Source organism: Scyliorhinus canicula, unplaced genomic scaffold (assembly GCF_902713615.1).
Source record: "Scyliorhinus canicula unplaced genomic scaffold, sScyCan1.1, whole genome shotgun sequence".
Lineage (NCBI taxonomy): Eukaryota > Metazoa > Chordata > Chondrichthyes > Carcharhiniformes > Scyliorhinidae > Scyliorhinus > Scyliorhinus canicula.
This window is the reverse complement of record NW_024055728.1, coordinates 1,938,190-1,964,381: the sequence shown is the minus strand read 5'-3', so window position 1 is coordinate 1,964,381 and position 26,192 is coordinate 1,938,190. Positions and strand designations below refer to the sequence as shown.

The window sequence follows — 26,192 nt, the reverse complement described above, 5'->3', positions numbered from 1 at the left end:
AAGGGTGCAGAAGAGATTAATAAGGGTGTTGCCTGGTATGGAGGGAAGATCTAATGAGCAAAGGCTGAAGGACTTGAGGCTGTTTTCGTCAGAGAGAAAAAGGTTAAGAGGTGACTTAATTGAGGCACACAAGATGATCAGGGGATCAGATAGGATGGACAGTGAGAGCCTTTTTCCTCGGATGGTGATGTCCAGCACGAGGGGACATAGCTTTAAATTGATTGGGAATAGATATAGGACAGATGTCAGAGGTAGGTTCTTTACTCAGAGAGTAGTAAGGACGTGGAATGCCCTGCCTGCCACAGTAGTCGACTCTTCAACACTAAACGCATTCAAATAGGGCCTCACGGTAGCATGGTGGTTAGCATCAATGCTTCACAGCTCCAGGGTCCCAGGTTCGATTCCCGGCTGGGTCACTGTCTGTGTGGAGTCTGCACGTCCTCCCCGTGTGTGCGTGGGTTTCCTCCGGGTGCTCCGGTTTCCTCCCACAGTCCAAAGATGTGCGGGTTAGGTGGATTGGCCATGCTAAATTGCCCGTAGTGTAAGGTTAATGGGGGGATTGTTGGGTTATGGGTAGATGGGTTACGTGGGTTTAAGTAGGGTGATCATTGCTCGGCACAACATCGGGGGCCGAAGGGCCTGTTCTGTGCTGTACTGTTCTATGTTCTAAATGGTCATTGGATAGGTATATGGACCATAAGGGAATAGTGTAGAGGGACTTTAGTGTGGTTTCACAGGTCGGCGCAATATCGAGGGCCTATAGGCCCGTACTGCGCTGTAATGTTCTATGTTCTATGTCCTATATTGGCTCTCCTATGAAATACTCGAATAAGACCTGTTAACCGCGTCAGGCAAGCGCAAACATATCCTCACCTCCAAGCTAACCTCCGGAAACTGCATCGACGAGAATTAGAAAACAAGATAAATAAAATAGACTGGGAAAGAGGCAGCAGCCCACTGGAAAATCCAATAACGGCGAGGAGAGGGTAATCCCAGCCTCGGAGCCGGTGGCCACACGAGGAGGCATGGAACCAGGAAAGACTGACTCCACAGAGTTCTCAGCGCTGACCCAAGCTGACGTTTGGGTTCCATCACGTCCGACCTCCAAGGACATAGTAATGAGCTGAAGAGAGACCTCCTGTGACAGCTGTGAAGTTATAACCGAGCCTATGGCCGAAATAGAGCGGCGGCATTTGGCCCAGTAGTCGATGGCGAGTAAACTCTCCCAGACCTCCACGGGGCAAGGGACCGGGTCGCAGCACTCAACGCTGTGGAGAGATAATCCTGAGCAAGACACAGATGGACTTAATCGAAAACCCGACACCAGAAGAATAGATTTCGACGCCAAATCCTAAGAACCATGGGGCTGCCGGAAGGTATGGAGTGGAGTAACCCAATAAAATATGTATCGGCGACGCTCTGGAAAACTTTCAGATGGAAGATCCAAGAGGTGGACCTCGCCCACAGGTCACTGCAGGAGTGCGCCAGAACCGGGCAACCTCCACAGGCGATAAGTGTAGCGTTCCGCATGTTTCAGGACAAAGTGAGGTGGGCGAACGGCGCGAAAGGCTGCAAGGGGGAAACGACTTTCATTCCGCTTGCACCAAGACATTGGGGTAGACCTGGCCAGGCGCCGTGCCGAATTTAAGCATGCCAAATCTGCCCTCTGCAAACGCAAACAACGCCGCCTGAAAGTACACACGTCAAAGGAAAAAGCAGTGTCTCGATGCACCGGAGCAGAGCAACGAATGTGTTCATGAGGATGGAAGGCTGGAAGGCGAATTGCGAGAGTCGAGAGTATCAGAAACGAATCCAGGAAAAGATGCGGGGAGAGCCGGGATAAGGGGTGAGGCAGACCTGGTTTAAATATTGGACACTGGCAAGGCGGGAGCGGCTGGACCGGAGAGTAAACTGGTGGACGGAAAGAGCCTGTAAGTATGCGGTAAGGACGAACTGGGAAGGGCAAGGATAAGGGTAAGAGGCGACAAAGAGATTGACAGGAGGAGGGGGATTGTAGATTGGATTGGATTGTTTATTGTCAAGTGTACCGAGGTACAGTGAAAATTATTTTTTCTGCGAGCAGCTCAATGGATCATTCAGTACATGGGAAGAAAAAGGGATTAAACAAAATACAAGAAAATACAAGAAAATACATAATAGGGCAACACAAGATATACAATGTAACTACATAAGCACTGGCATCGGATGAAGCATACAGCATGTAGTGTTAATGAGGTCAGTCAGTAAGAGGGTCATTTAGCAGTCTGTTGACAGTGGGGAAGAAGCTGTTTTTTGAGTCTGTTCGTGCGTGTTCTCAGACTTCTGTATCTCCTGCCCGATGGAAGTTGGAAGAGTGAGTAAGCCGGGTGGGAGGGATCCTTGATTATGCTGCCTGCTATCCCCCGGCAGCGGGAGGTGTAGATGGAGTCATTTGATGGGAGGCAGGTTTGTTCGATGGACTGGGCGGTATTCACGACTCTCTGAAGTTCCATGCGGTCCTGGGCCGAGCAGTTGCCATACAAGGCTGTGATGCAGCCCGATAGGATGCTTTCCATGATGCATCTGTAAAAGTTGGTATGGTTAATGTGGACAGTTGATAAGGGGTAATGTTGACCAGAGCGCTAGTTGTAACAAGAAAACGGGCTGACCTCTCCATTTCTGACATTGTCATAATACCGTGAACATTGATATGAGGAGATCCATGACAACAAAACTGGCCTCGCACCTGCTGCGCAGCTAGCACCGGTACAATGTGGAACATCATCCATGAGACACTGGGAAGGATTCGTCGGTTAAGCGATTAATACTCTGGAGGCAAACAAGTTGCAACTCCATAGACACATTTGCTGGAAAAAAACTGGATGAGGGCCTCAGGGCAGCCACACACACCAAACACATCAACCTCGCATATCAACCTCACACATCAACCTCACACAGCAAACCGCACACCTGAGCCCAGTTACCAGTGGCGTACCGCATGGAACAGTTCTGGGTCCACTGCTGTTTGTGATTTTCATTAATGACTTGGATGAGGGAGTTGAAGGGTGGGTCAGTAAATTTGCTGATGATACGAAGATTGGTGGAGTTGTGGATAGTGAGGAGGGCTGTTGTCGGCTCCAAAGATGCATAGATAGGATTCAGAGCTGGGCTGAGAAGTGGCAGATGAAGTTTAACCCTGAAAAGTGTGAGGTTGTCAATTTTGGAAGGCCAAATGTGAATGCGGAATACAGGGTTAACGGTAGGGTTCTTGCCAATGTGGAGCAGAGAGAACTTGGAGTCTATGTTCATAGATCTTTAAAAGTTGTTACTCACGTGGATAGAGCTGTGAAGAAGGCCAATGGTGTGCTTGCGTTCATTAGCAGAGGGATTGCATTTAAGAGCCATGAGGTGATGTTGCAGCTGTCCAAAACCTTGGTAAGGCCACATTTGGAGTGCTCTGTGTAGTTCTGGTCGCCTCATTTTAGGAAGAATGTGGAATCTTTGGAAAAGGTGCAAAGGAGATTTACCAGGAAGTTGCCTGGAATGGAGAGCCGATCTTACGACGAATGGCTGAGGGTGCTAGGCCCTTTCTCATTATAATGGAGAAGAATGATGGGTGACTTGATAGAGGTTTATAAGATGATCAGGGGAATAGACAGAGTAGACAGTCAGAGACTTTTTCCCCGGGTGGAACAAACCATTAAAAGGGGACATCAATTTAATGTAAATGGTGGAAGATAGCAAACCTCACACGAAACCTCTCACCAAGCTCTCACACCAAACGTCTCGCACCAAACCTTTGAACAGACTTTATCGGAAAAGATGTAACTTAACCATGCTCCTTTATATAGTAACATGATACTACAAGTCATGCATGAACTCTAGTGCTGGTAGAAGCCATGGGTAGAAATCACAATCAACCCTTTCACTGATCTATGTTACTGATGGATTTCGATGAGGTTTGAATAACATCAAATTGTATTGCAAGAACAATCTCTCACCAAAAAAACCCAACAGCTTTGACTTCACACCTAATTGAGAACAAGTCATATTAAGTCTGATTGAACCAAACCTCTAACACCAAAGTTCCCACCAAACCTCACAAACACAACACACACACTCAGAAAGAAAAATGCACAATGAATCACACACATACATACACACACACACCTATGTACACGTGCGCATGTCGATAAACAGAGAGAGGTCATCGCACATATCACCCATCCTCAACTACTGCAGAAACACGTTATATCCTGATCTTAATGCAAAGCACATCGTTCAGAGAATTTTTCTTCACTGGTTTCAAATTTCCGTGGAATAGTCTCTCTGAAGCGATCAGCTCCCACAGGAGCTGATGCCCCTGTAGTAGTGATACAACCTCTCGGTTAACCCCCAAAGCCTTCTATTCTTCCATTCATTTTAATAACCTGAGGAAGGAGCTGCGCACCGAAAGCTCGTGCTTGAAACAAACTTGTTGCACTTTAACCTGGTATTGTAAGACGTCTTACTGTATTCACCCTAGTCCAACGCCGGCATCTCCACTTCATTCATTTTAATTACACGGAGACTGCTGAATCCTGGAAACATATGGAAGATTTTGAGGAATGATTGGAATATGTCTCACTGTCGAAATCGTCCTCCATTCTGCCCTCTCCAGCCGAGGTGTTCAAAAGAAACTTTCATCTGAAAGCTTCAATCTTCATCCCTGCTTAAAATTTAGAATCTGATTGAGTGATAAACAAGCCAACAATCGATGGTCGTGTTCAGCTAACTTTATTTACGACATCCATCAAGCAAACAGTGAAGCAATTCAATTTGTTTTTAAGACATTCATTATATAACATGGGAGATAATTGATAAAGCATAATCATTGGAATTATTAATTCCATATAAACAAGTTTTCCAAACAGTTCCACTCCTGACCAGATTGGACAGACCTTTGACATACAATCATGGATTCATGGAATGTTGCAGTGGAGAAGGACAGATTCAACCCGTAAAATCTGCACCGATCCTTTGAAAGTGCTTCCCATCCCCACCCACACCAGAACACTATCCCTGTAACCCCATAAACCCCCCTAATCTAACCATGCACACACCTTTGTCCACCTACCCCCGTAATGAAGGCTGTCAGATTCACACACACATTTGTACCAATCTTCTACCTAGTGGAGAATGTCAAAATCACACACACACACACACACACACACACCTTTACGAATCGACCCTCTAGTGGAGAATGTCAGAATCACACACACACACACACTTTTACCAATCTGCTACCAAAAAGAAAACGTTGGAAAATCGCACCAGGTCTGTCAACATCTGGAGAGACAGAAAATAGCTAACGTTTCGAGTCCAGATGGCCCTTCGTCAAAGCTTTGACAAAGTGTTATCTGGACTCGAAACGTCAGCTCTTTTCTATCCCTACAGATGCTGACAGAATTGATTAGGTGTTCCAGCATTTTCTTTTTGTTTTCAGATTCCAGCGTCAGCAGTTATTTGCTTTTATATATGTTTTGACCAATCTACTCCTTGGTGGAGAATGTCTGAATCACACGCACACACATTTACCAATCTACCCTCTGGTGGAGAATGTCAGAATCACATAGACACCTTAACCAATTTACCCCTCAGTGGGGAATGTGAGAATCACGCATACTCCTTTACCAATCTACCCCCTCGTGGAGATCGTCACAATCACACACACACACACGTTTACCAATCTATACCTTAGTGGGAAAGTCAGAGTCTCACGGACTTTAACATTCCCCACTATATTATAGATTTGTAAACACACCATTACCACATTACTCCCTAGTGGAGAACGTCAGATATATGTAGTTCCCGTCTCACTGAGATTATTCCTGTCAATGTGAAAATTCTATTGCGGTGATCGTCCAAGAATTAGCCACTTTGGCAGTCTGCACACTGAAGGCCTACGAAAAACGTCGATATTAGTGACATGGTAACGGATTACTTGCCGAAGGTCAGCAATTTATTAATCACTGATGTGCGCGTAGATTACTAAGTATTCATGGCAGCGATAAAATAGAACTAAAAAGCTGAAATCATGCCCTGAACAAGTCAATATTCAATTCTGGTGGAGACAGCCAATCGAGTAATTCCTTAGTTGACGTGATGAGGTCCATTTCTGAGCAAGACGTGCCTAAATAACAGAAATTGACAATCTGTCAATCGTGGATATTGCCTCAGTAACCGCTGCAGACTGTCACGTACTGGTGACACACAATTTCCTGTGTCAATGTCGTCTTTCCTGTTGTCAAGTATTGACCCAAAATATTGTGACTGATGCTTAGTTAACAACTGAATGTCCGAACAGCCAGTCCTCGTTGTTGTTACAAAGAAAATATTTATGAAATGAAAATAGTTTATTGTCACGAGTAGGCTTCAATGAAGTTACTGTGAAAAGCCCCTAGTCGCTACATTCCTGCGCCTGTTCGGGGAGGCTGTTACGGGAATCGAATCGTGCTGCCATTCTCTTCCTGTCGGGGCACCAAGTCCCCATTCCTTTCCATTTTCAGGTGGTTTAGGGTCGCGTAAGTGACATAATAATCGTCCTTGCCCTGAAAGGGAGTGGGAAGGATGTCAATACACGAGCTGCCTGCTCGAATCTAAACCATATCTCTCATAACATCCTCCTCCTACAGGAACCATATGTAATGAGAGCATTGGAATTCTTACTTTTACATCAGAGTGTTGAAGCAGGTGCTTGTGTGTGTAAGTGTGCGCATGTGTATGTGACTGCGAATACGGGACAAAAAAAACGTACAGCACAGGAACAGGACCTTCTGCCCCCCAAGCCTGCCCATCTAACCTAAAACCGTCTGCATTTTCGCGGTCCGTATCCCTCTGTCCCCTACTTATTCCTGTTTTGTTTTATTCGTTCAGGGGACGTGGGTCCCCGAGGCTGTGCCAGCATTTATTGTCCATCCCTAATTGCGCTTGAGGGGGAAGTTAAGCATCAAGCACATCGCTGTGGGTCTGGAGACAGGTAAAATTCCTTGTTTATTCCAGATGAGGTTTTACGACAATCAGCAATAGTCATCATTATACATTTAATTCCAGATTTTTCTTACATTCAAACTTTGCCATCTGCAGTGGCAGGATCCGAACCCGCGTCCCGAGAGCATGGCCCCGAATTTCTGCTTTACTCTTCCAGTGATAATACCACCAGGCCACTGCCGCCCATTGCCTGTAGCATTAGCAATTCTCCAGTCCTCTGGGACCACCTCTGTCGCCAGTGCGGATATAAGGATTCCTGTTCGGGCCCGAGCACTTACATTCATTGCTTCCCTCAGTATTCTGGGTATATCGGGAACAAAATATTCAAATTTGAGTTTGCGTTTCGGGTGATATTCAATTTCCAGTCTCTTCCCCGCCCCATTATCCTCCTTAATATGTCTTCCCACAAGTAGACACAGCCTCTGCCGCTGTTGAAGTGGGATTGCAAAAGATAGGAACGAGTTCAGACTAGTGGATTGGAAAACACTTCATTTTCTATTGTGCAGATCTACTTGTCCCAACTACTCTCTGGGTAAAGAACCGACCTCTGACATCACCCCTATACCTTCCAGCATTTACCTTAAATGTATGTCCACTTGTAATGATTTGTTCCACCCCGCAAAAACGACTCTGACTGTCTGCTCTATCTTTTCCCCCATCATCGTGGTCCCTTTGTTCAAGAAGGGGAGTAGAGATAACCCCGGTAACTTTAGGCCGGTGAGCCTAACGTCTGTGGTGGGTAAAGTCTTGGAGAGGATTATAAAAGATACGATTTATAATCATCTAGATAGGAATAATATGATTAGGGACAGTCAGCATGGTTTTGTGAAGGGTAGGTCATGCCTCACAAACCTTATCGAGTTCTTTGAGAAGGTGACTGAACAGGTAGACGAGGGTAGAGAAGTTGATGTGGTGTATATGGATTTCAGTAAAGCGTTTGATAAGGTTCCCCACGGTCGGCTATTGCAGAAAATACGGAGGCTGGGGATTGAGGGTGATTTAGAGATGTGGATCAGAAATTGGCTAGTTGAAAGAAGACAGAGAGTGGTAGTTGATGGGAAATGTTCAGAATGGAGTTCAGTTACGAGTGGCGTGCCACAAGGATCTGTTCTGGGGCCGTTACTGTTTGTCATTTTTATAAATGACCTAGAGGAGGGCGCAGAAGGATGGGTGAGTAAATTTGCTGACGACACTAAAGTCGGTGGAGTTGTAGACAGTGCGGAAGGATGTTGCAGGTTACAGAGGGACATAGATAAGCTGCAGAGCTGGGCTGAGAGGTGGCAAATGGAGTTTAATGTGGAGAAGTGTGAGGTGATTCACTTTGGAAAGAATAACAGAAATGCGGAATATTTGGCTAATGGTAAAATTCTTGGCAGTGTGGATGAGCAGAGGGATCTCGGTGTCCATGTACATTGATCCCTGAAAGTTGCCACCCAGGTTGATAGGGTTGTGAAGAAGGCCTATGGTGTGTTGGCCTTTATTGGTAGAGGGATTGAGTTCCGGAGCCATGAGGCCATGTTGCAGTTGTACAAAACTCTAGTACGGCCGCATTTGGAGTATTGCGTATAGTTCTGGTCGCCTCATTATAGGAAGGACGTGGAATCTTTGGAACGGATGCAGAGGAGATTTATCAGGATGTTGCTTGGTATGGAGGGAAAATCTTATGAGGAAAGGCTGATGGACTTGAGGTTGTTTTCGTTAGAGAGAAGAAGGTTAAGAGGTGACTTAATAGAGGCATACAAAATGATCAGAGGGTTAGATAGGGTGGACAGCGAGAGCCTTCTCCCGCGGATGGAGGTGGCTAGCACGAGGGGACATAGCCTTAAATTGAGGGGTAATAGATATAGGACAGAGGTCAGAGGTGGGTTTTTTACGCAAAGAGTGGTGAGGCCGTGGGATGCCCTACCTGCAACAGTAGTGAACACGCCAACATTGAGGGCATTAAAAAATTTATTGGATAAGCATATGGATGATAAGGGCATAGTGTAGGTTAGATGGCCTTTAGATTTTTTCCATGTCGGTGCAACATCGAGGGCCGAAGGGCCTGTACTGCGCTGTATCATTCTATGTTCTATGTTCTATCGTATAAACCTCTGTCAAGTCGCCCCTCATCCTTCTCCGTTCAAATGAGAAACGACCTAGCACCCTCAGCCTTGCCTCGTTCGACCTACTCTTCATTCCAGGCAACATCCTGGTAAATCTGCTTTGCACCGTTTCCAAATCTTCCACATCCTTCCTAAAATGAGCTGACCAAAACTGCACACAGTATTCCAAAATGTGGCCCTACCAAGGCTCTGAACAGCTGCATGATCGCCTTACGGCTCCTAAATATAATCCCTCTGCTAATGGACGATAGCACACCATAGGCCTTCTTCACAGCTCTATCCAGTTGAGTTGCAACTTTCAAATACCTTTGAGCATAGACCCCAAGATAACCCCCGCCCAAGTTTATGACTACCCCCGCCCAATTAACCACGTTATTATTCCCAGTTAAAAACGCCAATAAACTGGTCATCCCCAAATCATTCCCATTATTTAACACATGGAAATAAGAGCGTGAGCACTTCTGAAATGGAAGTGGTCAGTGTTCATGATCGTTCGGTGTTCTAAATTGGTGGATAAGAGATGTTGCTGTGTTCCGAAGGGTTGGTGTGTTCTTCTGCAGGAATGCATTTGGAGACTGTGAAAAACGGGCGGTATTGGTCATTTTATTATATCGATGTGTTTGAAATGTACTTTTTATTCGTTAATGTGAAATGGACGTCACTATCTGGGGCAACATTAGTTGTCCATCCCTAACTCCCCTTGAGAGGTTTGTGGTCAGCTGCCTTCTTTAACCTGTGTAGGGGTTCTAAGTCCTCCCACTGTGCTGCTAGGGAGGTCGTTCCAGGATGTTGATATATTTCCAAGTCAGGGTGGTGAATGACTTGAAGGGGAACATCTACGTGGTCGGGTTTTATGAGATAGGTCGACTTGTCCTTCTAGATGGTGTTGGTCGTGGGTTTGGAAACTACTGACGAACGAGCCTTTGTGAGTTCCTGCATCTTGCAGATGGTACACACGGCTGCGTCGAAAGTGGAGGGTTTGAAGGCTTGTGGAAGGGGGGGGGGGTGCAATCGAGCGGGGCTTTGTCCTGGTTGCTGGAGCGCTTCAGTGTCATTGAAGCTGCCCTCATCATGGCAAGTGGATGGTATTATTCCATTACATGGCCGACAGTTTCCTTGTGGATCGTTTTGCGGTGTCAGGAGGTGAGTTACTCAACCCCACGCGCCCCCTTCCGATTCCTGAGCTCTGATCTGCTCTTTTAGCCACAGTATTGTCATGGTTAGCGCAGATCAGTGTCCTGTCAATGGTGAGCGCCATGGTGTTGATGGCATATTGGGACGCAGTAACAACTAGCGCTTTCCAATGTGCGATTCACCTCAGGTACAGCTCCAGATCAGTCATGGTGCTCACTAAAGGGTGACGGACAATCCCTCTGTTCAAAGGAGGGGAATATTGTCGATAAACTGTTGTCGATCAGGCAATTCAGCCCTTTGCAATGAGGAGAGACAATTGGGAAAATTCCCAGAATGATGTCTGACGGCCAACGCCGATTCTGCACCAAACGACAAAGCCGAATAGCTACATTCAATCATCAGAGGGAATTTCTTCAAACGGGTGTTTAGAAGGTTGCATATTTCACAAGACGAAGGGGAAACCACAGCGAGCATCCAAGGCATTCTTCCTCATCCGCATCTTTGGGCGAACTGTGTGCTAAACAATGAAGCAACTGGCCATTTAGCCTCCTTGGTAAAGACAATGGACTGCAGTGTTGACCCCCATTTGCAGTTTCCCAGGTTCTTTCTTCCAACCGTTGCTCCTTTTTTCCCCATCACCCAAAAGGTACACGGCACATAATCGTGCGACTCGACCAAGTAGTCTATCTCATACGCTACAGAAAAGAATGTCCCGAAGCGTGGTACATTGGCGAGACCATGCAGACAGTGTGACAACGAATGAATGGGCATCGCGGCACAATCACCAGGCAGGGCTGTTCCCTTCCAGTCAGGGAACACTTCAGCAGTCAAGGGCATTCAGCCTCTGATCTCTGGGTAAAGATTCTCCAAGGCGGTCTTCAGGACACGGGACTCGGCAGAATTGCCGAGCAAAAACGTATAGCTAAGTTCCGCACGCATTAGTGCTGCCTCAACCGGGATCTTGGATTCATGTCGCATTATATTCACACACACCCTCCCCCCCCCCCCCCCCCCCCCCGCCCACCATCTGACCTGGACTTGCAAAATCCTACCAACTCTCCTGGCTTGAGACAATTCGCACCTCTTTAACCTGGGATTTACCCCCATACTCTGGATCTGTAATAGATAGAGAAATACAGCACAGAACAGGCCCTTCGGCCCACGATGTTCGCCGAACTTTTGTCCTAGGTTAATCATTGAATTTTGGACAATTTGTCATGGCCAATCCACCCAACCTGCACATCTTTGGAATGTGGGAGGAAACCGGAGTACCCGGAGGAAACCCACGCACACACGTGGAGGATGTACAGACTCCACACAGACAGTGACCCAAGTCAAAATCGAATTTGGGACCCTGGAGCTGTGAAGCAATTGTGCTATCAACAATGCTGCCATGCTGCCCTTCAGAACAAATTAACCTACACTCCATCATTCTACCATAATCCATGTACCTATCCAATAGCCGCTTGAAGGTCCCTGACGTTTCCTACTCAACTACTTCCACAGGCAGTGCATTCCATGCCCCCACTACTCTCTGTGTAAAGAACCTACCTCTGACATCCACTCTATAATCTTCCACAATTTATGGTTTGATTACCCAAAATGCTCCCATTCCAAGCATTGTGTGGCATCTCTGACTTTGTCTATATAAATGTTTCTGGATCATACCTCTCCATTCACCTGAGGAACGAGCAGTGCTCCAAAAGCTCGTGTTTGAAACAAACCTATTGGTCTTTAACCTGGTGTTGTAAGACTTACTGTCCTTCCACCCCCCCCCCCCCAATAACTTAGTAATTTTCTCTTGCCTGTGGATAACGTACAATGGCACATACCTTTAATGTCCACAAATGTATATGCTTATGAGTCGATGGGTCCATGGGTAAAGTTAACAAAGTGCAGTTCGCAGCGATAATGTCCTTTATCCTCCACAGAAACCCTTTCAATTTCAAACGTACCGCTTCCATTCAAAACTGTTGTCCTGCCCAAACGAGAGCCTTCTCGGAAAAACGTGTAAATCGCCTCCTTCTTAAAGGTGAAATAACATCTTAATAGCACATTTTGGTTGGCCTACAGAATTTCTGGAAGAGTCTCAATGGTCGTTATGCGATCTGGTTCTATTGGATAGAAATAATGGAAATTAGCAGATGGGAATGCAATTGTTCCTTAAATCATAATCGCACATTACTTTTTCGATCGCCAGCCACGACAATCTCGAAGTCAAGAACAGAAAACACCGACGAAACCCAACATCTCGAGGTTCCCCTCCAAGTTACTGACCAGCCCTGCTGGGAAATATATCGCCTTTCCCTCACTGTCACAAGTAACTCAACACCAGCTTCTGAAGGCAATTAGGGATGGGTAGTACATGTTCGTCCAACCAGCGACGTCCAAGTCCCGGATCTGAAAAACGATCATTCAGAGGCGATCTTGACTTTGGTACGTTAAGTTGCAGTGGGCCCAAAATAAATCAAAATAGGACCTCATGCCAAAATCCAACAATCCTCAGGGATGGAGCGTATGTCGCAGAGATATCGAAGGGCAGTTCGGTAGCATTGCAGATAGCACAATTGCTTTGCAGCTCCAGGGTCCCAGGTTCGATTCCCGGCTTGGGTCACTGGCTGTTGCGGAGTCTGCACATCTTCCTCATGTGTTCATGGGTTTCCTCCGGGTGATCCAGTTTCCCCCCACAGTCTAAAGATGTGCAGGTTGAAAAATGAAAATGAAAATCGCTTATCGTCACGAGTAGGCTTCAATGAAGTTACTGTGAAAAGCCCCTAGTCGCCACATTCCGGCGCCTGTCCGGGGAGGCTGGTATGGGAATCGAGCCGTGCTGCTGGCCTGCTTGGTCTGCTTCAAAAGCCAGCGATTTAGCCTTGTAAGCTAAACCAGCCCCTCAGCTAAATCAGCCCCTCAGGTTAGGTGCATTGGCCATGATAATTTGCCCCTAGTGTCCAAACATTGCTGCTCCAGTTGCAATGTTCTAGATGATTAAATGTATTTACCAATAATACAGGTTGAATCGACTGTTGTACTACTGAGAGTTGGGCACAAATCAGAGGCACAATATTAAATTCATGAGATAGGAGTTGCAAGAGTGAAACTCTGGAAATGTCTCCAAAACAAATCGTCATTGAGTGCCGTGGTGGAGCCGGCAAACAATAGATTCAAAACAGATATAGATCCATTTTGTTCACCAAGATGAGTAGGTGTAGTTTAGGCACAGCTGAAAGGTAGTGGTAGCTATTCCAATTTCTCATTGGCCTTCACCTCTTCTCCTCTTACAATGCAATGGGCAAAATGCCCCAAATAAATTTGGAGACTTCTGTTAAGGCACCTCCGTCGTTCCAGTGAGAACGAACCGAGTTTATTAAACCTCTCCTCGTAGCCAATGCCCTCCATACCAGGCAGACATCCTGGAAAATCTCTTCTGCAGACTCTCTAAAGCCTCCACATCCTCTGGTAGTGTTGTGACCAGAATTGAACGTTATACTCCCAAATGCGGCCGAACTAATGTTTTGTACAGCTGCAGCATGACTTATTAACTTGCAAACTCAATGCCCCGGCCAATAAAGGCAAGCATGCCGTATGCTTCTCAATTACCTTCTGCGTTTCCACTTTTAGTTACCCGTGGGCCTGTGCATAAAGATCGCTCTGCCTGTCAATCCTCTGAAGGGTTCGGCCATTTACTGTATATTTCTCATCTGTATTAGACCTTCCATAATGCATTTCCTAACATTTAGAACATAGAACATACAGTGAAGAAAATAAGAACATAAGAACTAGGAGCAGGAGTGGGCCATCTGGCCGCTCGAGCCTGCTCCGCCATTCAATGAGATCATGGCTGATCTTCTGTGGACTCAGCTCCACTTTCCGGCCCGAACACCATAACCCGCATCTATCCTATCTATTCGCTTCATAATTTTATATGTTTCTATAAGATCCCCCTGCATCCTTCTAAATTCCAACGAGTACAGTCCCAGTCTACTCAACCTCTTCTCGTAATCCAACCCCTTCAGCTCTGGGATTAACCTAGTGAATCTCCTCTGCACACTCACCAGTGCCAGCACGTCCTTTCTCAAGTAAGGAAACTGAACACAATGCTCCAGATGTGGCCTCACCATCATCGTATACAATTTCAGCATGACCTCCTTAGTCTTAAACTTCATCCCCCTAGCAATGAAGGACACAATTCCATTCGCATTCTTAATCACCTGTTGCACCTGTAAACCAACTTTTTTGCGACTCATGCACTAGCACACCCAGGTCTCTCTGCACAGCAGCATGCTTTAATATTTTATAATTTAAGTAATAATCCCGTTTTCTGTTATTCCTACAAAAATGGATAACCTCACATTTGTCAACATTGTATTCCATCTGCCAGACCCTAGCCCATTCACTTAACCTATCCAAATCCCTCTGCAGACCTCCAGTATCCTCTGCAAATTTCGCTTTACCACTCATTTTAGTGTCATCTGCAAACTTGGACACATTGCCCTTGGTCCCCAACTCCAAATATTCCTCGTGGATATATTTTGTAAGATACCAACTTCTAACGTTTTTCAGAACAGTTCCTCCATTCAATTGTTAATTGATAAAAAGTTTGGATGTAAAAGTGAGTGCAACTTAACTTACCAGTGACGTTCACGTGAATGGTGTTACTGTAGGGTGTGCTAGGGCGAGATGAACGGTTGTGGTTTTACATTAATACACTCCAGTTTCGTTCTTTGAAGCATTCTTGATGGTATATCTTTCCCCTCCAGTTATGTCACTCCGATCACGTATATGCCATATATAATTCTTGGAGCGAGAGCTTCTTCCAGCATCTCATGTGAGAACGATGCTGTCACCAATCAGGAATCTCACCCCATGGTGGCTCCATTGAAAGGACCGGTGCTGTGGTCTGACCTGTGGTAGTCAATGGAAAACGAGGACATTTAAGTATGTCAATCAATAGTAGTGTGTGCTGTTCAATCACTAACATTTACCACTACCCCAAATAGTGGCTTTTATTCAGACAAGCAACAATCACCAAACACGGCGTATGTTACATCGTTATTGCCCAAATAGAGGTATTAGTCAATCCGGGACATTCGTACAAGGAGACATGAACTGAGTATTTATATTAATCAGGAATGATGGGACTGGGGCCTTGCAGTGGTAACTGTTACACACACTACCATATCGCAAATCCCATCCAATTCAAGTGCTGTATCATCTGTTTTGTGTTTAACCCCAAAATGAAAGGCAATTAGTTAAACACGCTTGTTTGAAACAACAGTGCCAACTGTTTTCGAATAACGGTGATCAATGTTAAAATAGAACATAGAACATAGATCATTACAGCGCAGTACAGGCCCTTCGGCCCTCGATGTAGCCCGACCTGCGAAACCCCTCGAAAGTCCCCGTACACTATTCCCTTATCGTCCATATGCCTTTCCAATGACCATTTGAATGCCCTTAGTGTGGGCGAGTCCACTACTGTAGCAGGCAGGGCGTTCCAAGCCCTTACTACTCTCTGAGTAAAGGACCTACCTCTGGCATCTGCCCTATATCTATCTCCCCTCAATTTAAAACTATGTCCCCTCGTGCCAGACATCATTATCCGAGGAAAAAGGCTCTCACTGTCCAACCTATCTAATCCACTGATCATCTTGACTCAATTAAGTCACCTCTCAACCTTCTTCTCTTTAACGAAAACAGCCTCAAGTCCGTCAGCCTTTCCTCGTAAGATCTTGCCTCCATACCAGGCAACATCCCTGTAAATCTTCTCTGAACCCTTTCCAATGCTTCCTCATCCTTCCTATAATGCGGCGGCCAGAACTGAAATACTCCAAATGCGGCCGCACCAGAGTTTTGTACAACTGCAACATGACCTCATGGCTCCGAAACTCAATTTCTCAAGTGCTCGGGTTTCCTCCCAAAGTCCAAAGATGTACAAGTTAGATGGATTGGCCGTGCTAAATTGTCCTTTGGTGTCCAAAGATGTACAGGTTTGGTGGATTGGCCGTGTTAAATTGCCCCTTAGTGTCCAAAGATGTGCAGGTTAGGCGTATTGGCCGTGTGAAATTGTCCCTTAGTGCCCAAAGATGTACAGGTTCGGTGGATTGGTAATGTTGAATTGTCCCTGGTATCCAAAGATGTCCAGGTTAGGTGGATTGGTAATGTTGAATTGTCCCTTAGTGTCCAAAGATGTGCAGGTTAAACGTATTGGTCGTGTTAAATTGTCCCTTAGATTCCAAAGATGTGCAGGTTAGTTGGATTGGATGTGTTAAATTACCCCTAAGTGTTCAAAGATGGACAGGTTAATAGAATTCCTATATTGCATAAGGAGGCCATTTGAATCTGCATCATAGGGCAGAAAATACATACTACCTAGGCTCACAACACCACGTCATCTCCAGAGGTCAATAACCCCCTCCCCCTTAACAATAGGACAGTAAGGCACAATTTATCCTGGTCAATCCACCTAAGCTGCACCTATTTGGTCTATGGGAGGAAATTGCATCACACGGAGAAAACCGGCCAAAGGGCTGATTAGCAGGGCTAAATCACTTGCTTTGAAAGCAGATCAAGGCAGGCCAACAGCACGGTTCGATTCCGATACCAGCCTCCCCGAACAGGAGCCGGCTTGTGGCGACTAGGGGTTTTTCACGGTAACTTCATTTGAATCCTACTTGTGACAATAAGCGATTTTCATTTTTTTTTTCCAAAACCCATGCAGACACAGGGAGAATGTGCAAACTCCAACCCAACTGTCACTGAAGGTCTAAATTCAACCCGGGACCCCGACAAAAGTGCTAACCACTGAGTCACTGTGCCCGAACTTCTGTCATTACCTAGGCTGGCCTACACGATGGCCACCACAATGTGGGTTGACTCTGGCATTGTGCGCGAGGCGGTAGATATAAATATAGAGAAATACAGCACAGAACAGGCCCCTCGGCCCACGATGTTGTGCCGAACTTTTGTCCTAGATTAATCATAGATCTTAGGACTTTAGACACTAAGGGCAATTTATCATGGCAACCCACCCAACCTGCATATCTTTGGACTGTGGGAGGAAACCGGAGCACCCGGAGGAAACCCACGCACACACGGGGAGGATGTGCAGACTCCGCACAGACAGTGACCCAAGCCGGAATCGAACCCGGACCCTGGAGCTGTGAAGCAATTGTGCTATCCACAATGCTACCATGCTGCACTTAAGAACAAATTAATATACATTCCATTATTCTACCATAATCCATGTACCTATCCAATAGCCGTTTGAAGGTCCCTACCGTTTCCGACTCAACTACTTCCACAGGCAGTGCATTCCATGCCCCCACTACTCTCTGGGTAAAGAACCTACCTCTGACATCCCCCCTATATCTCCCACCATTTACCTTAAATTTATGTCTCCTTGTAATGGTTTGTTCCACCCGGGGGAAAATTCTCTGACTGTTGACTCTATCTATTCCCCTGATCATCTTACAAACTTCTATCAAGTCGTCCTTGATCCTTCTCCGTTCTAATGCGAAAAGGCCTAGCACTCTCAACCTTTCCTCGGAAGACCTACTCTACATTCCAGGCAACATGCTGGTGTATCTCGTTTGCACCTTTTGCAAAGCTTCCACATCCTTCCTAAAATGAGGTGACCAGAACTACACACAGTACTCCAAATGCAATCCAAATGCACAGTTCTCCTGCTGCCCAGGGGCTGGTTTAGCTCTCTGGGCTACATCACTGGCTTTTAAAGCAGACCAAGCAGCCTCCCCGGACAGGCGCCAGAATGTGGCGGCTAGGGGCTTTTTACAGTAACTTCATTGAAGCCTACTCATGACAATAAGCGACTTTCATTTTTTTTCATTTCATTTTCCAATGTGGCCTGACCAAGGTTTTGTTCAACTGCATCATCACCTCACGGCTCTTAAATTCAATCCCTCTGCTAATGGACGCTAGCACACCATAGGCCTTCTTCGCAGCTCTATGCACTTGAGTGGCAACTTTCAAAGATCTATGAACATAGACCCCAAGATCTCTCTGCTCCTCAAAATTGCCAAGAACCCGACCATGAACCCTGTATTCCGCATTCATATTTGTCATTCCAAAATGGACAACCTCATTCTTGTCAGGGTTAAACTCCATCTGCCACTTCTCAGCCCAGCTCTGCATCCTATCTATGTCTCTTTTCAGCCAACAACAGACCTCCTTACTATTCAAAACTCGACCAATCTTAGTATCGTCTGAAAATTGACAGACCCACTCTTCAACTCCCTCAGCCAAGTCATTAATGAAAACCACAAACAGCAAAGGACCTAGAACTGATCCATGCGGTACGCTACTGGTCACTGGGCTCCAGGTAACTGGTCAATGCATATATTTTTTAAAAATGCTAATCCTAAAGTGAGGTCATTAGTGATTTCGCACAGGTGAGATCAGGGCTGTGCAGAAAGATACCTGTGGTAGATTTTCCTGTAATCAATGTGGGGTAAATCAAACGTCACCGGGGGGACAATTCGAATCTAACCGGAAGAATGGACGTGGAATATGAGAGTTCGAGACCGACTTTGCAAACCAGCTTCGTTTACTCCTCACATAGTGAGAAACATTGGAAACTACAGCTCAGCTGCAGGCCAATATCATCCTATTATGCCATGAATAACATTATCCCTGATCGATTCGTGCCTGATCCTGTCTGACTCCTTCCCTCTCCACCCGATCAATCATTGAGTCCCTTGTCTCATAAAATAAGTTGCCGATCTCAGCCTTCGATCTACTCAATGACGCAACATCCACGCCCTTGCCCGAAAAATAACTCCACAGACTACTGACCCAACTGCGCCGACCGTGCTGTCTGTCTAACCTGAAACCTTCTGCACTTCCGGGGTCCGTATCCCTCTATCACCATCCCATTCATGTATTTATCAAGACGCTCCTTAAACGTCACTATCGTACCTACTTCCGCCACCTCCTCCGACAGATAGTTCAAGGCACCATTGTGCAAAAAATACTTCCCTCGCACGCATTTCTAAACGTTGCCCCTTGCACTTTAATCCTATGTCCTCTTGTAATTCACTCTCCCGCACTTCAAAAACGCTTCTGACTATCCTCTCTGTCCATGCCCATCATAATTTTGTAGATTTCTACCGGGTCGACGCTCAACTTCCATTGTTCCTGTGAGAACAAACAAGTTTATCCAACCTCTCCTCGGAGCTAATGACCTCCGCACCAGGAGGCTCCTGGTAAAATTCTTCTATACCTTTCCAAAGCCTCCACTTCCTGCTGGTAGTGTGCGACAGAACTGAAATCTATATTTCAAGTTTGTCCTAACTAAGGTTCTATGCAACTGCAGCATGACTTGTCAATTTTTATACTCAATGGCCCGGTCATTGAACGCAAGCACGCTGTATGCCTTCTTAACTACCTTCTCCACCTGTGTTGCATTTTCGATGACGTTGGGCCTGTCCACCCAGATCCATCTGTCTGTCAATACTCTTAAACGTTCTGCCATTTATTGTTATTTTCCACGGAAGTAGACATTCCAAATGCATTACCTCACATTTCTCCGGATTTAACTCCATCTGACATCTCTTCCTCCTAAACAAATATACGACCAGCGGCATCCTCTGACAGTCCTGATCGCAATCTGCAATTCCACTAAACATTGTGTCTTCTGCAAACTTGCTAATGAGACCAGTTACATGTTCCTCTAAATCATTTATTTATACGACAAACAGTAAACTACCCAGCACTGATCACTGCGGAACACCACTAGTCCCAGCCGCCTATTTAGATACACATCTTCCACTGCTTCCCTGTCTTCCATGACAGAGCCAGTTATGTATCCACCTGACCAGCTCACTGATCCTGTGCGACTTCACTCCCCTGCACCAGTCTGCCCTGAGTGATCTTGCCAGAGGCTTTATTAATGCACAACATCTTCTGCCCTCCTCTAAACCAATCAACTTTGTCACTTCTCGAAAAACTCGATCATGTAAGTGAGGCATGACCTCCCATTCACACCACCATGCTGTCTCTTCTTAACTTACTTCATAAATGGGAGTGAATCCTGTCTGGAAGAATCATGGATTACACTGGCCCGTAATTTCCTAGATTATTCTTGCTGCACTTCTTAAACAAAGGAAGAACATTAGCTGTTCTCCTGGTACATCACCTGCATCCAGTAAGGAGACAAATATTCAGTCAAGGTCTCATCAATCTCCTACCTTCCCTCCCTCACGTTACTGGGGTAGATCCCATCAGGCCATGGGGACTTACCTACCTGAATGTTTCTCAAGACGTCCTCCTGTTTGATCTCAATGTGACCCAGATAATCTCACAGTATTGTTGCAAGTATATATTTGGTGCACTAAGTCCCGAAGGTAACCTCCCATCTAAAACTGCCAGGCTGACTTTTTGCTGCCGGCACACAGCATTGTGGTTGGCTGTGAACTGCTGTTAAAAATGGCTCACAATGCCACTGAGTTCCAGGGATTAAGAACAGATGTTGTTGCCATCAATGCCGCCGACATCCTGTGAATGAGAAAAATCGCACTATATGATTTGTTCGCTCTCCTCTGGATTTTTGATTGACATTTCCAGACGATTGCAGCATAACTTTCGAATAATTGTTCTCGATGCAAGAGAAGGACAGACCTGCAACTCAGAAACTACACGACCACACAAGAGGAAGAAGAAGTCTGTTCAGCCTCAACTGGTGTTTACTGATGGGAATTCAACTCACAGACGTGACCGCGTCAACTCGAGATGGTTGTCGTACAATTATCATCAGTAGCTCCAATATAAGCATGTAAGGCCGCCTTCAATGCAGTTGACAAAAATGTACCCCAGCACTTGATGGGGCATTGAAGAAATATAACGTGGATATATAAAAGGAAATTACAGCACCGGAACAGGCCCTTCGGCCCTCTCAGCCTGCGCCGATCCATATCCTTTATCGAAACCTGTCGCCTATTTTCCAAGGATCTTACTTCCCTCTGTTCCATGCCCGCTCGTATTTCTGTCCAGGTGCATCTAAAATTATGTTATTGTGCCCGCCACTACCACCTCCGCTGGCAAAGCGTTCCAGGCACCCACCACCCTCCGCGTAAAAGAACTTCCCACGCACAACTCCCTTAAACTTTCCCCCTCTCACCTTGAAATCGTGACCCCTTGGAATTGACACCCCCACTCTTGGAAAAAAGCTTCTTGCTATCCACCCTGTCTATACCTCCAGTAATTTTGTCGACCTCAATCAGGTCTCCCCTCAACCTCCGTCTTTCCAATGAAAACAATCCTAATCTCCTCAACCTTTCTTGATAGCCAGCACAGTCCATACCAGGCAACATCCTGGTGAACCTCCTCTGCACCTTCGAGAAGGCATCCACATCCTTCTGGTAATGTGGCGCCCAGAACTGCACGCAGTATTTAAAATGTGGCCTAACCAAAGTCCTATACAACTGTAACATGACCAGCTGACTCTTGTACTCAATACGCCGTCCGATGAAGGCAAACCTGCTGTCTGCCTTCTTGACCGCTCTATCGACCTGCGTTGCCACCTTCATGGCACAACGGACTTGAACTGCCAGATCACTCTGTACATCAATTTTCCCCAGGACTCTTAGATTGACCATATAGTCCGCTCTTGAAATAGATCTTACAAAATGCATCACCTCGCATTTGCCTGGATTGAACTCCATCTGCCATTTCTCTGCCCAACTCTCCAATCTATCTATCTATGATATGAATTCAGATTTTAAAGACATGCATTCATGAGACGTGAACAAGCATGTTAATTGGCCATTTATAATTGTCCATGAAAATATGGAGGTGTACCACCTTCTCGAACGGCTGTTGTCCGTGTGGAGTGGGCATATCCATAGTGCAATGGGGATTGGCCATGCTAAATTGCCCTTAGTGTCCAAAAAGCTTGTGGGGGTTGGTGGGTTCCGGGGATAGAATGGAAACGTGGGCTCGAGTAAGTTGCGCTTTGTGGGGTCCTGTGCAGACTCGATGACCCGGGTGGCCTCCTTCTGCACTGTAAATTCTATGAAAAGGCAGTGATGGAGGAAAATTGATCCAGTGTTCAGCAGAGGCAGTGATAGAAGTAGATTGATCCAGTGTGCAGCGCCAGAGGCAGTGATGGAAGGCGGTTGAACAAGTATCCAGAGCAGAGACAATGATGGAAGCAGATTGACCCAGTATTCCGCAGCAGAGGCAGTGATGGAAGCATATTGACCCTGTGTCGAGGAGCAGAGGCAGTGATGGAAGCATATTGACCCTGTGTCGAGGAGCAGAGGCAGTGATGGAAGCAGATTGATCCAGTGTGCAGCAGCAGTGTCAGTGATGGACGCAGATTGATCCATTGTGCAACAGCAGTGTCAGTGATGGAAGCAGATTGATCCAGAGTCCACCAACAGTGGCAGTGATGGAAGCAGATTGATCCAGAGTCCACCAACAGTGGCAGTGATGGAAGCAGATTGATCCAGTGTGCAGCAGCTGAGTCAGTGATGGAAGCAGATTGATCCAGTGTGCAGCAGCAGAGGCAGTGATGGAACAAGATTGATTCAGTCTGCAGCAGCAGAGGCAGTGATGGAAGCATATTGATCCAGTGTGCCGCAGCAGAGTCAGTGATGGAAGCAGATTGATCCAGTGTGCAGCAGCAGAGGCAGTGATGGAACACGTTTGATCCTGTGTGCTGCAGCACAGGCAGTGATGGAACAAGATTGATCCAGTGTGCAGCAGCAGAGGCAGTGATGGAACAAAATTGATCCAGTGTGCAGCAGCAGAGTCAGTGATGGAAGCAGATTGATCCAGTGTGCAGCAGCAGAGTCAGTGATGGAAGCAGATTGATCCAGTGTGCAGCAGCAGAGGCAGTGATGGAAGCAGATTGATCAAATGTGCAGCAGCAGAGGCTGTGATTGAACAAGATTGATCCAGTGTGCAGCAGCAGTCAGTGCTGGAAGCAGATTGATCCAGTGTGCAGCAGCAGAGGCTGTGATGGAACCAGATTGACGCACTGTTCAGCATTTGAACAACTGATGGAAGCACGTTGATCCAGTGTGCAGCGGCAGAGGCAGTGATGGAAGCAGATTGATCAAGTATTAAGCAACAGTCAATGATGGAAGCAGATTGATCCAGTATTCAGGAACAGAGGCTGTGATGGAAGTAGATGGATCAATGAGAAATGGGAATAGATTATGTCTCGAAGAATTCTCTCCAGTAATGTCCCTACCAGTCGTAGGTCTCACCAGCCTGTAGTTACCTGGATAATCCTTGCTACCCTTCTTAAACAAACTAACAACATTGGCTATTCTCCAGTCCTCCGGGATATCAGCTGAAGACTGAGGATCCAAAGATTTCCTCTCTAGCCTCCTTCAGTATTCTGGGTTAGATCCCATCAGCCGTGGGAACGTATCAACCTTAATGTGATAGGATGCCCAATACCTGGTCTTTTTGGATCACAATGTGACCAGGCAGTGTGACACATGCTTCTCCCCAATCAACATCAGCCAATTCCTTCTCTTTGCTGAATACTGATGCAAAGTATTCATTTAGTACCTCGCCCATTTCCTCTGGCTCCACACATTGATTCCCTTGCCTATCCTTCAGTGGGACAACCCTTTCCCTTGCTACCCTCTTGCTTTTTATGTATGTGTAAAAAGCATTGGGATTTTCCATATCTATTTGCCAATGACTTTTTGTGACACCTTTTAGCCCTTCGGACTTCTTGTTTAAGTTCCTTCCTACGTGCCTTATATTCCACACAGGCTTAGTCTGTTCCCAGCCTTCTAGCCCTGACGAATGCCTCCTTTTTCTTTTTGACGAGGCCTACAATATCTCTTTTTGTCCTAGGTTCACGAAATTTGCCGTATTTATCCTTCTTCCGCACAGGAACATGCCGGTCCAGAATTTCTTTCGTAGAATTAGATATCATAGAATTTAGAGTGCAGAAGGAGGCCATTCGGCCCATCGAGTCTTCACCGGATCTTGGAAAGAGCACCCTACCCAAGGTTAACACCTCCACCCTATCCCCATAACCCAGTAACCCCACCCAACACTAAGGGTAATTTTGGACACTAAGGGCAATTTATCATTGCCAATTCACCTAACCTGCACATCTTTGGACTGTGGGAGGAAACCGGAGCACCCGGAGGAAACCCACGCACACACGGGGAGGATGTGCAGACTCCGCACAGACAGTGACCCAAGCCGGAATCGAACTGGGACCCTGGAGCTGTGATGCAATTGTGCTATCAAACCCACCCGCATGTCAGATGTTGATTTAACCTCAAACATCCACCCCAATCTAGGATCTTCAGTTCCCACCTAATATTGTTAAAGCTAGCCTTCCCCCAATTTAGCACATTCACGCTATGGTCACTCTTATCCTTGTCCACCAGCACATTAAAACTTACTGAATTGTCTTCACTGTTCCCGAAATGTTCCCCTACTGTAACTTCGACCACCTGGCCGGGCTAATTCCGCAATACCAGGTCCAGTACAGGCCCGTCCATAGTTGGACTATCTAATTTTGTTTTAAGAAGTCCTCCTGGATGCTCCTTACAAACTCTGCCCATTCCAAGCCCCGAGTACTAAGTGAATCCCAGTCAATATTGGGGAAGTTGAAGTCTCCCATCACAGCAACCCTGTTACTTTTACTCGTTTCCAAAATCAGTATATCTATCTACTCGTCTATCTGCCATAGGCTGTTGAAAGGCCTGTAGTAGACCCCTAACAGTGTGACTGCACCCTTATTCCTCCTCTCGACCCTTACAGCCTCGCTGCCCTCTGAGGTGTCCTTCCACAGTGCAGCTGTGATATTCTCCCGAACCAGTTGCGCAACTAAGCCACCCGTTTTACATCCCATTCTATCCCGCCTGAAACATCTAATGAAAATAGAAAGAACTGCCACAAACACTTGGACTGAGAGTGAACGCAGTGATCTCCGTGGCTCTTTCGAAGAGCTGACACAAACTCACCTGGGAGAGCATGAGGGTGGGTGCCGAGGGAAGTCCAGAGTCTCCTTCCGAAACAGTCTCTCTCCTAACACTGTCCCACTCTCTCCACATACTGTCTCACTCTCTCTCCCCACACACTGTCTCACTCTCTCTCCTCACACACTGTCACACTCTCTCTCTCCTCACACACTGTCACACTCTCTCCACACACACTGTCTCACTCTCTCTCCTCACACACTGTCTCACTCTCTCTCTCCTCACACACTGTCTCACTCTCTCTCCTCACACACTGTCTCACTCTCTCACTCTATCTCCGCACACACTGTCACACACTCTTTCTCTCCACACACTGTCACATTATCTCTCCACACACACTGTCTCACTCTCTCACTCTCTCCTCACACACTGTCACACACTCTCTCTCTCCTCACACACTGTCACACTCTCTCTCCTCACACACTGTCACACTCTCTCTCCACACACACTGTCTCACTCTCTCTCTCTCCTCACACACTGTCACACTCTCTCTCTCTCTCCACACACACTGTCTCTCTCTCTCTCTCTCCCCACACACTGTCACGTTATCTCTCTCCACACAGTCACACTCGCTCTCTCTCCCAACAGACTGTCACACTCTCTCCTCAAACATTGTCTCACTCACTCACCCCACACACTGTCTCACTCTCTCTCCCCCCCACAATGTAACACTCTCTCTCCTTACACACTGTCTCTCCCTCCCCACACATTGTCGCTCTCTGTCCCCACACTGTCACACTCTCTCTCCCCCCCAAACACTGTCACAAACTATCTCTAGCTCCCCAAACACTGTCACACACTATCGCTCTCTCCCCAAAACACTGTCACACACAATCTCTCTCTCTCCACACACTGTCACGCACTCTCCCCACACACTGTCACACTCTCTCTCTCCCAACAGACTGTCACACTCTCTCTTTCTCTCTCTCCCCACATACTGTCACACACTCACTCTTTCCCCACACAG

The 26,192-nt window shown here is 46.4% G+C and overlaps 1 long non-coding RNA gene across 1 annotated transcript; it reads right to left on the bottom strand.

Moving 5' to 3' along the window:
* Positions 1 to 14,970: 14,970 nt before the first annotated feature.
* On the bottom strand, positions 14,971 to 25,316 carry LOC119960720. Its single transcript, XR_005459504.1, has 3 exons — positions 25,211 to 25,316; positions 18,489 to 18,491; positions 14,971 to 15,152 (listed from the first exon to the last, which is right to left on the bottom strand). It is a non-coding gene; the product is annotated as an uncharacterized LOC119960720 (long non-coding RNA).
* Between the last annotated feature and the right edge of the window lie 876 nt (positions 25,317 to 26,192).